Source organism: Saimiri boliviensis, chromosome 5 (assembly GCF_048565385.1).
Source record: "Saimiri boliviensis isolate mSaiBol1 chromosome 5, mSaiBol1.pri, whole genome shotgun sequence".
NCBI lineage: Eukaryota > Metazoa > Chordata > Mammalia > Primates > Cebidae > Saimiri > Saimiri boliviensis.
This window is the reverse complement of record NC_133453.1, coordinates 42,492,747-42,506,773: the sequence shown is the minus strand read 5'-3', so window position 1 is coordinate 42,506,773 and position 14,027 is coordinate 42,492,747.

Here is a 14,027-nt window from a genome sequence, read left to right as displayed (position 1 = left end):
CAGTGATGTGGCAAATTCTGATGTCACTTCTTGATATAGCAGCATTACAAATGATGCAGATTTTGTTAGCCTGGAGTTCTAAGCAACTGTGGAGCAGTATCCTGCCAATTTTTATTAGATATAGCATGAGCAAGAAATCTAAGTGTGTTTTATTAAACCATCAAAAATCTGGGATTACTTTGCTTTTAAATTATGTCCTAGCTACTCATAAATAATTTATGAGTAATCAAAGTCATGTACTAAGTACTCTTTATGAGAAAGTTGCTATTTGAGTGTTACCTTTTTAATCTTATGTCTTTATAAAGTTTTGAATTTTTAAGGCGTTTTCTCATATATTGTCATTTGGTTTCACAACAATTATATGAGGTAGGTAGAAAAGGTTTTATTTTCTCTGTTTTACAGGTTAATAAGACATATATCTCAGATCTGTTAAGTGACCTACTCAAGAACATACTCATATAAGACAGAGCTAGAACCTAAATATTTCAAGTTCAAGTCTGGAGTTTACATATTCTAGATTTATATAGCAAGTCACATATTTTAAATTATTTTTTCTTCATTGAATGTCAATATGCCTTATTACCAAAAGTCAGTTTTGTAATAATAATTTATATTACATAAATAGAAAGTTTTTTCCCATTACATTTCCTGTCTTGTTGGACTTAATATCCATATTCAGGAACTGTACAGTCTCTGGGGGATTATATAATTAATGAATGGTGCATTTCACTATTTAATATATATGAGTATCCTTTCCTTATTCCATACTTTTTTTTCACATGACTATGTATTTGAACAGATTTAAAATACTTCTATATACATTTTTTATTATACTTTAAGTTCTGGGGTACATGTGCAGATCATGCAGGTTTGTTACATAGGTATACACATGCCATGGTGGTGGTTTGCTGTATCCATTGCCCATCATTTACATTAGGTATTTCTCCTAATGCTATCCCTCCCCAATCCCCCCACCCCCTGCTTTTCCTCCCCTAGCCCCCCACCCCCTCCAGGCCCCAGTGTGTGATGCTTTCCTCTCTGTGTCCATGTGTTCTCATTATTTAACACCCACTTATGAGTGAGAACATGCAGTGTTTGGTTTTCTGTTCTTGTGTCAGTTTGCTGAGAATGATGATTTCCAGTTTCATCTGTGTCCCTGCAAAGGCTTTTTAATGGCTGCATAGTATTCCATGGTGTATATGTGTCACATTTTCTTTATCCAGTCTGTCATTGATGAGTATTTGGGTTGGTTCCAAGTTTTTGCTATTGTAAACAGTGCTGCAATAAACATACGTGTGCATGTCTTTATAGTAGAATGATTTATAATCCTTTGGGTATATACCCAGTAATGGGATTGCTGGGTCAAATGGAATTTCTATTTGTAGATCCTTGAGGAATCGCCACACTGTCTTCCAGAATGGTTGAACTAAATTACACTTCCACCAACAGTGTAAAAGTGTTCCTATTTCTCCACATCCTCTCCAGCATCTGTTGTCTCCTGATTTTTTAATGGTCACCATTCCAGTATGAGGTGATATGAGGTGGTATCTCAATGTGGTTTTGATTTGCCTTTCTGTAATGACCAGTGATGATGAACTTTTTTTCATATGTTTGTTGGCTACATAAATATCTTCTTTTGAAAAGTGTCTATTCATATCCTTTGCCCACTTTTTGATGGGGTTGTTTTCTCCTTGTAAATTTGTTTAAGTTCTCCATACATTCTGGATAGTAGCCCTTTGTCAGATGGGTAGATGGCAAAAATTTTTTACCATTCTGTTGGTTACTGGTTCACTCTATTGATATTTTCTTTTGCTGTGAAGAAACTCTGGAGTTTAATTAGATCTCATTTGACTATTTTGGCTTTTGTTGCCATTGCTTTTGGTGTTTCAGTCATGAAGTCTTTGCCCATGCCTATTTCCTGAATGCTATGGCCTAGGTTTTCATAATGGGAGATTTTAACACCCCACTATCAATACTAGACAGATCAGCAAGACAGATAATTAACAAGGATATCTAGGACTTAAACTCAAATCTAGACCAAGCAAACCTAATAGGCATCTACAGAATTCTCTACCCCAAATCCACAGAATATACATTCTTTTCAGCACCACATCACACTTATTCTACAATTGACCAGATAACTGGAAGTAGAACACACCTCAGCAAATGCAAAAGAACAGAAATCATAACAGTCTCTCAGACCACAGTGCAATCAAATTAGAACTCAGGATTAAGAAACTCACTCAAAATCACACAACTATTTGGAAACTGAACAATCCTGGTCCTGAATGATTACTTCATAAATAATGAAATGAAGGCAGAAATAAATATGTTCTTCAAAACCAATGGAACTAAGACACAATGTACCAGAATCTCTGGGACACATTTAAAGCAGTTTCGAGAGGGACATTTATAGCACTAAATGCCCACATAAGAAGCAAGGAAAAATCTAAAATCTATACCCTGACATCACAATTAAAAGAAATAGAGGAGCAAGATCAAAAAATTCAAAAGCTAGCAGAAGAAAATAAATAACTAAGATCAGAGAAGAACTGAAGGAGATAGAGACACAAAAAACTCTTCAAAAAATCAATAAATTGAGGAGTTGTTTTTTAGAAAAGATCAGCAAAATAGACCACTAGCCAGACTAATAAAAAATAAAAAAGAGAAGTTCAAAAAGATGCAATAAAAAATGATAAGGGGGCTGTAAGGCCGGCTGCCTCACAGAGGGTTAAAACGGACACATCCATCTCTCTCCATGCCTAATAACTGCGTCATCACCCAAGCCCATTATCTGGCCTTACCTCATGGCTTCCCTGCACCCGCCTCCACATACCAGACCCAAGCCCACATTCGGCACTAAATTATGCATTCAACACCCAGCCCACTGTTGATAAACCCTGCAGGAAATTTTTTTAAAGAAGCCCCATCAGACCCTGCCCAGTAGCAGTCTGCTCTGTATGCCCCCAGAAAGCCCACCTACCCATAACCACTAGCTCCAAGCATTTCCTGCTTCTTAATAGCCAATAAGATCACCTTCTCTTTGTTTCTCCAACAGTCAATCAAAGCCCAAAGTCCTGCCCACCTACCCATAACCACCAGCTCCAAGCACTTCCTACTTCCTAACAGCCAATAAAATTACCTTCCCTTTGTTTCCCCAACAGTCAATCAAGGCCCAAAGTCGCACCCACCTACCCTTAACCATTAGCTCCAAGCAATTCCTGCTTCCTAACAGCCAATAAAATTGCCTTTGCTTTGTTTCCCCAGTAGCCAATCAATCGCCTTCCATCCCTATAAAACCCCATAATCTAAGCAGCTAGGTGCAACTTCTATAGCCCCTTCCTAGACCACAAAACCTTGCCCAGAAGCTAAACTCATTTTCTCATACTTGCCTCAGTTTCCTCATTTTACATCAGCAATAAACCTTACATGGCCTATCACCACCAATTCCACAGAAATACAAACTACCATCAGAGATTACTTCAAACACCTCTATGTACATAAACCAGTAAATCTAGAAGAAATGGACAAATTCCTGGACACTTACACTCTCCCGAGAATAAACCAGGAAGAAGTTGAATTCCTGAATAGACCAATAACAAGGTCTGAAGTTGAGGCAGCAGTTAATAGCCTACCAACCAAAAAAAGTCCAGTACCAGATGGGTTCACAGCCGAATTCTACCAGAGCTACAAAGAGGAGCTAGTACCATTCCTTCTGAAACTATTCCAAACAATACAAAAAGAGAATCCTCCTTAACTCATTTTATGAGATCAATATCATCCTGATACCAAAACCTGGCAGAGATGCAACTAAAAAAGAAAATTTCAGGCTGATATCTATAATGAATATTGATGCAAAAATCTGCAGTAAAATACTGGCAAACTGAGTTCAACAGCACATCAAAAAGCTTATCCATCATGATCATGTCAGCTTCATCCTGGGGGTGCAAGGCTGGTTCAACATCCACAAATCTATAAACATAATCCATTACATAAACAGAACCAAAGACAAAAACCACATGATTATCTCAATAGATGCAGAGAAGGACTTTGACAAAATTCAACAGTGTTTTATGCTAAAAACCCTCAGTAAACTAGGCATCAGTGGATCATATCTCAAAATAATAAGAGCTATTTATGACAAACCCACCGCCAACATCATACTGAATGGGCAAAAACTGAACGCATTCCCTTTGAAAACTGGCATAAGATAAGGAGGCCCTCTCACACCACTCCTATTCTACATAGTATTGGAAGTTCTGGCTAGGGCCATCAAGCAAGAGAAAGAAATGAAAACTATTCAAACAGGAAGAGAGGACATCAAATTGTCCCTGTTTGCAGATTACATGATTGTTTATTTAAAAAACCCCATTGTCTCAGCCCAAAATCTTAAACTGATAAGCAACTTCAGCGAAGTCTCAGTATACAAAATCAATGTGCAAAAATTGCAAGCATTTCTTTACAGCAGTAATTGTGAACTTCCATTCACAATTGCTACAAAGAGAATAAAATACCTAGGAATACAACTAACAAGGAATGTAAAGGACTTCTTTAAGGAGTACTACAAACCACTGCTAAAGGAAATGAGAGAGGATACAAACGGATGGAAAAACATTCCATGCTCATGGTTAGGAAGAATCAATATCATGAAAACGGCCGTACTGCCCAAAGTATTTATACATTCAATGCTATCCTCATCAAGCTACCCATGACTTTCTTCACAGAATTGGGGGAAAAAAAAACACCTTAAACTTCATATGGAACCAAAAAAGAGCCTATATAGCCAAGACAATCCTTAGCAAAAAAGTAAAACAACAAAAAACAAAAAACAAAGCTCACGGCATCATGCTACTTGACTTCAAAGTATATTACAAGGCTACTGTAATCAAAACAGCATGGTACCAGTACCATAAGAGAGATATAGACCAATGGAACAGAATAGAGGCCTCAGAAATAATGCCATACAACTACAACCATCTGATCTTTGACAACCCTGACAAAAACAAGCAATGGAGAAAGGATTCCCTATTTAATAAGTGGTGTTGTGAAAACTGGCTAGCCATATGCAGAAAGTTGAAACCGGATCCCTTCCTTACACCTTATACAAAAATTAACTCTAGATGGATTAAAGGTTTAAACATGATGCCTAACACCATAAAATACTTCTGTATATTTTAACTAAACTCAACTAGCTGAGAAGTTCTCCTTGGGATAAAAAATGTATACCTGCCTCTGCCTCTTCAAGGTATCTCAGTCATAGTCTGTTTTAAATGTTATCAATTATGAATTTAAACTTAATACAATGAACATTCAGGGTTATACTGCTTCTCTTTTCACCTGGGGGTGATCTAAACTGGAGGGTGGTAATTGAGTTTACATCCCATCCTTTATCAGGACCTTGGAGGGGGCAGGAGGGAATCTGGTCTGAGTGGGGACCTGGATCCCTGCTGACATTTGCCTTCTTCTATCTGATCTATTGTCGTGCTGTGTTGGCACCTGCTTTTGATGTCCATAGTCCTTTTCATGGTCCTGGTCATAATGTAAACAACTCTTGTCCACCACATTTCCACTTCAGCTGCAAATCTGTTTTTCCCAGCCTTCTAAAAAATTCTGTGCCTGAGCATGGGAAAGGATTACAGGGAGGAAGCTTCGGAGCAGTTTAGGAATTCTTTGCCAAATTGGGCTTATGTAAGGCTGCCCTCAGGTCCATGTGGAGAGCTATCTCCCTCAACCACTATATTGGTTTAACTTCTCTAAGCAACTTAGAGTTTCCTACACTATACCCTAGGTTTAGTTTCTATTAAGCACCTGTATTTTTGTTTTGTGAGACAGGGCCTGGCTCTGTATCCCAGGCTGGAGTGCTGTGGCATGATCACAGCTTGTGGCAGGCTCCACCTTCTAGCCTCAAGGGATCCTTCCACCTCAGCCTCCCAAGTAACTGGGACTGCAGGCACATGCCACTGTGCCCAGATAATTTTTGTATTTTTTATAGAGACGAAGTTTTGCCATGTTGCCCAGGCTGGACTCTAACTCTGTGCCTCAAGTGAACTGCTCGACTGAGCCTCCTAAAGTGCTGGGATTATAGATGTAAGCCACTGCACCAGCCTTTTCACTTTTATTTATTTCAATTTCTGGCTTTTATCCCAAGACTGTGTCTTACACACTTTGATATTAAGGTCCTAGTAAAATATATAGTAACCACTCAGTTAATGTGTGCTGGATAACAATAGTTTGGATGAGTTGATTGTACCTTCCTGTACTGTGTCTAAATCTACTGGTTCTTCTAAATGTCTTCAAAGATGGTAAACATCCAGTAAATGATCAAAAATGTTTACTGATTTATTGGTATGTTAATTAAAATTCTTTTGAGCTCAAGGAATAGGAAGATTACTTGAGCTGTGTTAGACAGAAGAGAGGTATTTGAAGGACACTGGAGTACCTAATGTAACTCTGACCAGCAAGGGTCTAGTGAGCCCTCAGATTTAGTAGATACACAACACTGTGAATGCTTTCAGGACACTATTCTCTGCTGCGAACACTGCCTTCTGTCTTTCAGTCCATCTGGCAGAAAACATAACCACTGAATTCCAAGCGTCACGTATCAAAACTTGACCCACAACTTATTGCTCTCCATTCGTAATTTATTTTTAAGGAATCTTTAGATCTAGCTTGACTTATCTTAGGTCGGATACTTGCCTCAGAAGCAATAAATGCTGATAGTAGATTATTATTACTAGCCTGATGAAAGGCTAAAAGGTGAATGGTTTTCTCTTCAACAAGGTATCCCAGAATGAAAAAATAATAACTGTACTGTATCACTTGTATGTTTGAATATGTTTGTATGATTGAATAATCTGATTAATTTAAGAAGTGAAAGATGTGTCCAAGTTCATATGGTGATATGATTTAAGCTTAGCAGTGTTTTTTGAATCATTTATTTCTTCACATAGATCCAACTTCATTGTGCACTTAATGAAAATATTCTTTTAATACATGGAAATAATAATTGAAGTGATTACTATCCATTAATATGGATTAATAAGGCAGATCTAAATTAAACCATTAGATTTTAATTTGAAATGCATTCAGAGTGATTTCCTTTAGTTTTGCAGCTTTTGCAATTGCCCACCCAACCCTCCTTTTTGGATAAAAGCCCAAAATGCTATCTATCTTTTGGGTTCATTTAACTAAGTGGTGGCAAATGACTATTTCATTGGCATATGTTGTAAAAATATCTTTCCTGTTGTTCATGGGATTATGCATTAATTTTCCCACCACATACTTCAGTATTCTGTATGCATAATGCTTCACAGAACACAGAATGGAACAGTTAGTCCATTTAAATATTATGGCACAACCTTCTTTGAACTCTTAAAGCATTATGTTGTATCATACCACTTTTCATAAGGTTTGTACATTTAAATTATTTACAAAGGATTTAAAATGAGATTGTTGTTGGTTAATCAATTTCAGCTGGGTTGACATTACCCTTGTTAGCAGCTAAAGAGATGGAGGAACAGAGAAAAGAGTATTAATATGTTGAGGGAAAGAACTATGTGAAAATCAAGAAAATCACTCCCATGCCCATGCACTATGTAAAAGCCGAAACTATCTTTCTTTATGTATTTTGAGATAAGGCATTTATTTTTTATTTTTCCATGAAAAATAAGATAGAAATATTTGTGTTGGGTGTTTGAGTTTGTCATCCAGTATTTTATTTCTTATTTTTACAGTGATATTTAATGTTGAGCCTAATAGATGGAATGCTTTAAAAATAGTTTTACATATAACAAGCTTTTAAAATCTGGTATCAATGAGTAAGTCATACTTTAAATACTTTCAAACAGTTTTATGCAATAGATAATTAAGCTGTTCAATAATGTAAAATTTAAACTCATAAAAGTTTAAAAAACTAGTCATAAATGTCTGTGAGGTTTTAAACTTCCAACCTCATTCAGGGTTAAGATTGTGCACAGTAATCCCCAACCAAGGTACCTTTACTAAGATAGATGCTGTGATCTTATAAATTGCTGAAGCAGGATATACGTATGTATGCACACAAACATGTATATACACATCAGCATATATATTTCATACATGCATGCAGACATATTAATATCTATATCTGTAGATGTTAAGCATGTCTCAGCACCCTTTAGTAGTCCACCAAAGGTATCAAAACATTATCCATTTCTTCCTAAAATTGCTAAATACAAGCAATTATCCATTAAATGTGAAATGCCAAATGGTAAGGTTGAAATGGAGAGTGTAGTCACTTAAGGATTCCCTGAGAAGCATGATAATATAGTGAGAGTATCACAACTCAAGGACTATTTCCTAAGATAAGATGTTGGGATTTTATTAAGAGTAGCATGCAATTTTATTGTATCAAATTTATAAATATACCTAAATAATTAAAAATTATATTTTGTTACCCCTTTGATAATAACTAATGTTATACCACAACCACATGTAATTGTCATCATCACATAATATTAGAATGATTTATGGGGTATTAATTACTTTGTTCCAAACAATTGTCAGTGAAATTTTAAGAATCTGGTTAGATATTTCTATATTTTCCAATTACCATTGGTTTCTAGAATATGTAAACCTAAAAATTACAGGTATTTGCTTTATATGTCCTTAGTTAAAAAATTATGACATAAAGGAAAAAGAAAACTTGCCCTGTTGTTGGAATTAGACCATATTTTATTTTTCAGTTTAGCGTATTTTTCATCAATATCCTTTCCAAAAATTGAGTGTGATTGTTTTTGTACTTTATTTTAGTGAAATGCTAATTAGAAGTGTTATAGCTAATCGATGCCATCAAAATGGTTCTTTTAAATAACCAGGACATGAACTCTTTAACAAGATTCAGTCAGTTCTATTTATAGTTCCCCTAAGCTATGAACTATTTGTACACCCATGTTTCTGCATAATGACTTTTCAATGTGGTTTCAGTAATCATTCCAGAAGGCACAATCTGAAAATATCTATATGCATAAAGAATATATTTAAAATAAAGGCTAAATTGGCTGGCCATGCATTAAACCATTTGTCTGTGAAATCATTTTGTGAAATATCTCCAAACAGGAGATGTTCCAGCTGAGTGTAGGACATAGCAAACATTTTTTTTTTTTTTTTTTTTTTTTTTTGCTTACCGTATTATATCACCATAACTTCTTTTGGAAACACTTCTTCCTCTATGTGTCCTCTTAAATACTTCTTCCTTCCTTCTCTAAGATGGCAAGCCATTTTGAGACGTTGGACTTTATTTAGCCCACACAGGATTAGAAGAAGAACTAGACTCACTCCCAAACTACTTGCCTTTAAATACTTAATAGCTGAAATGAGAGGCACTGGTGATTTTGCAAAGAAAGTATGTTAGCACCAGATTCCCTCAATGTTAAAGACAAGGGGTGCAGAGAGTGAATAATAATGTAAGCTTCCCTGGAAGAACACTTGTCTTCTATGTTTCTGAATGAGAAGCTGTTCTCCCTCTCTCTCTTTTAAAGCTTTGGAAGGAAAGGCATTTAAAAGAGGCATATTTTTAGTTTCAAAACAAAAATAATTCATTTCTTTTGAGCTTTTCTTTAATCAAGAACATGCAGGAAATCTTTTCACAGAAATGAATAATGCTTTTATAATTAACCTGGTCTTTTATAAGACAATATCAAAATAAGTATGTTGTGCTGCTAACTGCTATCGTTCTATCTTTGTGAGTGTGAAGAGAGATGTCAGATTTAGACTTACTCATGATTTCAGACCTCTAGTAATAGAGAAGAATCTTCATTATATACTTAATTTTAAAATGTGCCCCCTTTTCTCTATTCTAATACCATCCATTTCTCAAATCATTACAGTCAGATAGGCTAAAAATATTAATTGTGCTTATCGTATGACTTCTTTTCTAAATTTTAGGGCAACCATGTTTCCTGACATTAATCTCTATTCAATATTTACCAATAGAAAAGAGAATTAGTAGCTTAATTATAACTGCTTCTCAAAGTGATTTTTATTTACTAGCTTCTGCTCTTAATGTACCTTTAGAAAATAAAAATGTAATTCTGCAAACTTATTTCCTGATGTTTACTCATTTTTATTTTATTATCTTATTTTAACCATGGATGGAGGATCCCAGTCACCCATATTACAAGTCTTAATTCAGGTACAGAATATAAATGTTGGGTAATTTTTCTTGCTGCCATAAAATAATTTTTATATGTCTGCTGTTATCTCTGCTATGTATATGACATACATACTTTTAAGTAGTGCATGAAGATAAACATTTTAGGTATGTTGAAAAATATAATTTACTTTTAAGTATGGCATATTTATAGCCTCTAAACAAAGGTAGCTACACTGTCTCCTTCAGATAAAAAGTGAATTATATACTCTGCCATTCAGTAAGTACACCTATTTTACTTATATAAGCACATGACATCATCATTTAAACCAAACCGATTTCTAAGCACCACAGCTGTTACTAGTTATTTAGAAGTCTAATTTGAGCAGAATGTGTCACGCCAACTTTGCACACACTCGCTCACACAGGCAGTATTCACATTAAAACTTTCACCTCTATTAAATAGCAACAGTTCTTCAAAATTCCAACACTCTACTCTTAACAACTAAATAAAATATGTGTCTTTGAGGAGTAATATGCCTATTTTATTTTTATTCCTTGAGGCAAATCTTGTATTGAGTGGTGCAATTTTGTTTCACTGCTGTCACTTTAATCAGTTCTCAAAAGTGCATGTGACACTGGGTGGGTTTAGTCTTCCAACCTCATTGTTTCACTCCTCTGAAATAAGGGTAAATCTCTGTGACTTTGTTTTCAATGGAGGTCACACATACATAGCCATCAATATTGAAATAGCATTTTCTCATGCAAACAGCAGCTTTAATAGCCTCTACAAGGGTTTGCTCCTCAGGGAGATGAAATTCAAAATGGCACAAGCCATCTGTTGTGGTGGGATTTTTAAGTTTCCTTGTGCAGTACCTCTCTCTCTTTCTTTGTCTCTCTCTGTCTCCCTTTTTGTTGTATAAAGTGATGGCTTTATAATCCATTCTTAAATTTCAAGTTGGCTAGCTCATTAAAATAATAGCAGGTCCACAAACCTTTACAGAGAGGTGCACTGTATGACCAGAGAAACTGAAAAAAAAAAAAAAATTTTGCATTATTGAGTCCAACAGTCAATTCCATGTTTACTGAGGAAACTTCCTATCCCTCTGGCCATGGAAGTGCTTTGGGGGATAGGAAAGCTGTGGGTGTGGCCATATACGTGACTGTCCCATGAACCACTTATTTGCATATGCCTTTAAAGCCTGACTTCAGAAGCCTTTTTGTTAATCTGAAATTAATATGAAAAGCATTTTTTTTTTTTACAACAAAGAATGTTCTTTGGATTGAACTTGGATATTTTCCAGAAGTTCAGAGGGCACAATTGGTGAAAGGAGATTTTTAAATCCTCAAATCCAGAGAGTGCACTATTAACTTTTACAATAGTAGAAAATTTGTAAGTTAATATCTGTTTTCACTAATAGAGTGTAAGCTTAATGCAAGTAGACATTTTCTCTAGCAGGTACCTGGTACACACTAAGCGCTGAGTCAATATTTTTGTAAGGAAAGAAAAAAGGAAGAAAGGTGGGAAGACAGGGAGAGTGGGAGAAAGGGGGAAAAATAAAATTAACAATGAAAAGTGAAAAGCTCCAGGCTCTTTAAGAAGAATTGAACCTTATAGATTACTAACCCTAAATTAAATACTAAAAGAATGGTATAATAATAAAACCTACAAATTGTCAAAAATGTTTTTTAAAACGAAATATCCACCCTATACTAAGCTATGCTAGCTACTATGCAGAATTGGCCTCCAGACATGACATCCTTACTTTGAGTCTAGAATTGAGTTGGTTTTGAATAATTTAAAACCTCAGCTAGTCTAAGAAGATCATACTCATAATAGACTGAGGGTGAATAATGCTTTGGGCAAAAGTATGATTCCTCCCGTTTTAAGAACGTGTATGTCATAATGAGGAATCCAGTAGTCACCAGTATCTCTCAAACTTTACTCAAGAATGAATTCTGAACTGTGTATAATTCAATTTTCTAGACTGTTTTTTGCTATATTCAAATTAATTTGTGGTAATTAAGATTTTCAGGATGATGACAAAGAATGTTAAATCAGACCATATGAACAATGATGTACATATCTATACAAAGACAATATTTCCCCTGTGACATATGCCTTAATTTCCCTGTTTTATTTCATTAGATGAACATGAGACCTAGAAATCACAGCCTAAATAAGCAGTATAGTATGTATGAAAGGAAGATTTTGGTAAGTAATCATTGAAAGACCAAGGCCAGTATGTTGATGTTTCACTTTGTAGTCCCTTAGTCAGTTTTCTACATTCTATCATGTTTTCACCTGGTTTAAGTCAGACTTGCATTGAAGCCCCACCTTACCCCTACCTAGTGTTATTTTGTTTCTCTGGACTAAAATAATACAACATAAATCTTGGAAGAATGAGAGGAAAAGACAGGAAGTAGTACCAGAGCCTAGAACACAGACGTCCAGACTCCCAGGCTAGTAATCTCAGATAAAGGGAGATCATTTCTTGTCACTGGATTATCTTTCACTTTAGTTTTCTCATTTGTAAAATGAAGCTCAGGACCAAATTACACCCAGGATTATTTTATGTTTCTAAGTACTGAGATCAAAGATAACATTTTTTGATATGTTTCTAGAAATATAAGGTTTTCCATTTGACATTGACTGGAAGTGATTAAACAGTAATTCCTGGAAAAACTGTTATATAATTGCCATTTAATGAAAATACACAGGCATTGCTTATATAGAGGACTCTCGCTTATTGTTTTAATTTCATTCACGAAAAGACTATTTCAGTTAAAGTCAGGTGAACCCCACATGATTATTTGTTTCAGTTTATTTCCTTCCAGGTATGCTAGTTGCCCACAAGAGTCGATTCTCCACATCTGTTTAAAAAATTAGTTTGGCTGGGTACATGATTGACCTACTGTAGACTATATTTCCTGGCCTTTGCTCTGGCATTGGCTCATCAGTTCTTGTCAATGGAACTAAAGTGATGTGTACAGCTATGATGTCACTTGCTTAAAATGAATTTATTGTACCCTCTTCATTTTTTACTTTCATCCCATCTTTATTCATAAATAAATCCCTATAAATACAGCTTACAAGGGATGTGGAGGATCTCTTGAAGGAGAACTACAAACCACTGCTCAAAGAAATAAAAGAATACACAAACAAATGGAAAAGCATTCCATGCTCATGGATAGGAAGAATCAATATCATGAAAATGGCTATACTTCCCAAAGTAATTTGTAGATTTAATGCTATTTCCCTCAAACTACCATTGACTTTTTTCACAGAATTAGAAAAACCCACTTTAAATTTCATATGGAACCACAAAAGAGCCTGTATAGCCAGGAAAACCCTTAGCAAAAAGAGCAAAGCTGGAGACATCATGCTACCTGACTTCAAACTATACTACAAGGCTATAGTAACCAAAACAGCATGGTACTGATACCAAAACAGATATATAGACCAATGGAACAGAAATAACACCACACAACTACAACCATCTGATCTTCAACAAACCTGACAAAAACAACCAATGGGAAAAGGATTCCCTATTTAATAAATGGTGCTAAGAATATTAGCTAGCCATATGCAGAAAACTGAAGCTGGACCTTTCCTTGCATCTTATACAAAAATGGACTCAAGATAGATTAAAGACTTTAGACCCCAAACCATAAACACCCAGAAGAAAACCTAGGCAATGCCATTCAGGACATAGACATGGGGAAAGGCTTCATGACTAAAACACCAAAAGCAATTGCAACAAAAGCCAACATTGACAAATGAGATCTAATTAAACTAAAGAGCTCCTGCACAACAAAAGACACTAGCTTCAGAGTGAACAGGCAACCTACACAATGGGAGAAAATTTTGCAATCTACCCACATGACAAATGTCTAA